Source organism: Lynx canadensis, chromosome D1, assembly GCF_007474595.2.
Source record: "Lynx canadensis isolate LIC74 chromosome D1, mLynCan4.pri.v2, whole genome shotgun sequence".
Classification (NCBI taxonomy): Eukaryota; Metazoa; Chordata; class Mammalia; order Carnivora; family Felidae; genus Lynx; species Lynx canadensis.
This window is the reverse complement of record NC_044312.2, coordinates 114126347-114129649: the sequence shown is the minus strand read 5'-3', so window position 1 is coordinate 114129649 and position 3303 is coordinate 114126347. Positions and strand designations below refer to the sequence as shown.

The window sequence follows — 3303 nt, the reverse complement described above, 5'->3', positions numbered from 1 at the left end:
AACCGCTTCCTGGCCGTGTGCCTCCCTTATGCCCCCCCTTCCGTGTGCCTCACCCCATCCCTGTGCCCCTTCCTGCCCTGTGATGCCCCCCCCCGTCCCGGTGGCCCCTCCTGCCCTGTGACACCCCCCTCCCTGTGCCCCTGCTCATGTGTGACCTTCCCATTCCTTGTGCCCCCCTCTATGGCTTTTTCATGCCCCCCATCCTGTGCCCCACCCTCTCCGTGCCCACCTCCCCCAGCCGGAGCCACCCCCACCCCCACCCAGGCAAACAGCTCGGATTCCAGAGTCCCTGAGACAAATTGCTGTAACTGAGTTTATTGATGAGTCCAGGGCTTCTGGTGAAACCCTGGCGGGGAGGGGCACAAAGCGAGCTGCTCTACAACGGAATGCTTCAAGGTTTGCTCGGTGTTTGGAGCTCCCAGACTAGGCAAGGGGAGGGTGGGGCCCCACACACTCGGCCGCACCCAGGCACCCCCAGGCAGAGATGGACGGCAGGTGGGCGCTGGGCACGGCGCGGGCACTCAGCATCTTGCTTGCACACGCGCTCGGGGACTCGAGGCCAGACCCAGAACTCCAAACCAGTGCAAACGACTTAGTGCAAATTGAATTCGGGAGGGACGGGGAAACGGAGTCACGGTGGCTTTGAGTCCCGAGCAAAGGGGAAAGGAAAGAAAGGAAATGAAAGCACAGAGGAAAGGAAGAAGAGAAGGAGGGTGAGGGGCGTGGGGGCGTGGAGGCTGGTTGGTGGTCGCCTGTCCACGGCAGGGTGGCCACGGAGACGGAGGCGCCAGGCGGGGTGGCGGCCGCCGCGGGTGCTGCTCGCTTCCGACGGTCTTGCTGTCGGGCTGGTCTCGTTCCTGTAGCTTGACCTGCAGAGAGCGACAGGACGTGTGAGCGGGGACCGGGCAGGGCGGCCCCGGAAGCTTCCGGAAGGGTGCCCGCACTCACCTTCCAGAGCCGATTCCTGAGTCAAGGAGTGTAGTGGTTCCAGAATGCAGCATATTCTTGAGTCAGAGCTAGAGGGGACTTGAAGAAGTCCCAGTTCCAAGGCCCAGGCGTGAGCTGGGTAGCACCATTTCTGCGGGGCAGGACACGGTGAGTTCCCTGCTCCTTGGCCCGCGCCCGCTGCCCGCGGCTGGCCGGGGACTCCTCACCTTGTCGTTTTGAGGGTTCTAGGGGTCCAGAGAGCAGCAGTCATGTGTCGGCTCCTTCAGGAGCGCAGAGGAACGAGCCCTTGGGTGTTCTGGGTCCCCGCGGCTCCAGCCTAGAATGGTCTAGGGAAGCAAGAGCGCTCAGGGGTGACGCCCTGCGGGTGGGTCGGCCTGCGGGGGCCAAGCCTCACAGCCGCGCTCACCAGGAAGGCCGGGCGGCGTCACGTCTGTCCTCGCCGTCGCACCGGACCATGTCATGCCTCTCTGAGCGCAGCCTTGCGCCCGGCCTTCGGAGGCCAGCAGCACGTCACCCGATCTGGAGACCTGGCTACGGGCGAGGGGAGGGGGTGCCAGCTGAGCCGCGGGCAGAGGCGGTGGGCGGGCGGGGGGACGGTGGGGTGTCGGGCACGCCAGCGGGCACTCACCCTCGTCTCCAGTCCCGAGTCCAGAGGCACCGATCCCTGCTCCGTCGTCGCCCGCGGAGGCCCACCTCGGCCACGGGCTCTGGAGGCCAGCGCCCCGGCGGACTCGCCGCCAGGCTCCCGCCCTTCGCCCCTGCCTGCGCCCCGGCCCCCCACCAGAGTTCTCATTCACTCCACCCCACCCGCCTCGCCTAGTCGGGTCTCGCCAGTGCCCTTGACTCCCCTGGTGCTGTCCTGTCTGTCATGCCAGACCCGGGGGCTGAGCGGTGAAGGCATACAGTGTCACCAAGTACGCTGTGGGCCCTCTCCGCGCCAGACCCTGGGCCGCAGTGCCACGTGGGAACGGCGCGTCCGCAGGCTGGGCCCGCAGCAGCCTCCTTGCTGCAGAAATCTCTCCGGAGCCGGTACCTGCGGCCGCCGCTCCCTCCGGTGACGTCCTGTTGCGGGACACCCCGCGCACTGCCCCTTCTTTCCCGCTCCCCAGCCTTCGAAGCTCTGGCCTGGCCAGAGCCGCTCCTGTACCTGCTACTAAATGAATTTCAGTGGGTGAGATGTGGTGGCGGCTGGGGACCCCTGCTGCGTCCTGAGTCCCCACCTCATCCTGTCCGACCCGGGGCCTGGTGCCCCCCCCCACCCCGCACGTGCTGGATCCCCACAGCTACCTGTCACCTCTCCTGCCGGCAGCCCTGCCTCATCTCCTGCCTGCTCTCCCGAAATGCTCTTTCTACCTGGGAAGGGCACGCGGCCCCTCCCAGCCCGCACGGTCTCAGCTCCCCCCGAGACAATGTCACCTGTGCCGACCGCTCTCCTTCGTCCTGCCGCTCTGCCGGGAGGTCAGCCACTTCTCCTCGCTGGCCCTTGCTCCCCGAAGCCCCCTTCTTGCAGAAGGCCAGCAGAGCAAGGCCCAGGGAGGGGAGGGGACTCACCTGGCCGACAGACCGCTGTCCTCACTCACCCACGGCTGCCAGCTATACGGCCCCACTGCCCCAGGTCCCGGGCGAATCTCTCTCCAGCTCCCCTCGTCCACCAGCCGCCACGTCCTGAAACCAAAACTGACCGGGATGAATGTCTGGCTCCCCCCTCTTTCCTCTACACCCCCAGCTTGGGCCCATCCCATGCCGATGTCACCCGTACTCCAAGACACCTGGGACCCCACGCCACACTCCCGCCAGGTGCCCTCCAGCCCTGCCCAAGCCAGCCCCCCAACCTTCTGCCGCTCCTGCCAGACCCCAGATTTCCAAGGTGATCCTTGGCCCACTCAAGCCTCCCTGTACCCCGTCCCCATCTTCCCCTGGTTGCCCCCAGTACCCCACGCTTCCCTGGTTACCCCTCGGCTCCCCCGCTTCCCCAGTTTCCCCCGAACCCCCCCATCCCACCCCACCCACCACCCCCTCCCGCACCCTGCTCGCCGGCCCTAGCCCGGGCTTTTTCTAACTGGGGTGGCCCCGCCCCGAATTCCCGCCCCTGCCCCGCCAGCCAATGGGAGCAGCGACCGTGTTCGGGGCCGCCGCAAGGCCCGCCTCCGCCCCAGACCGGTCCAGCACACCCGTCCCGGAATTCTCCAAAGAGGGCATTCTCCGCACCCCTCTGTTGGCATCGCCTACACAGGGACTGGCATTGTCCCCAAACGTCCCCCTCCCCTTGGGTCGGAGCACTCGGGTCCCCTCGGGGCAGACCAAGCACGCTGCTCCCGCCCAGCCACCGCTGGGCTCGCACCCTGCTCCCGACGG

General features: G+C 67.2%; 1 long non-coding RNA gene across 2 annotated transcripts; it reads right to left on the bottom strand.

Annotated features, from left to right (window-relative positions):
- Positions 1-297: 297 nt before the first annotated feature.
- LOC115524761 lies at positions 298-2898 on the bottom strand. Of its 2 annotated transcripts, none has more exons than XR_003972208.1 (5): positions 1577-2898; positions 1355-1479; positions 1155-1274; positions 949-1078; positions 298-869 (listed from the first exon to the last, which is right to left on the bottom strand). It is a non-coding gene; the product is annotated as an uncharacterized LOC115524761 (long non-coding RNA). The 2 variants fall into 2 exon arrangements; XR_003972209.1 differs by having other exon boundaries at positions 1355-1475.
- Positions 2899-3303: the final 405 nt, after the last annotated feature.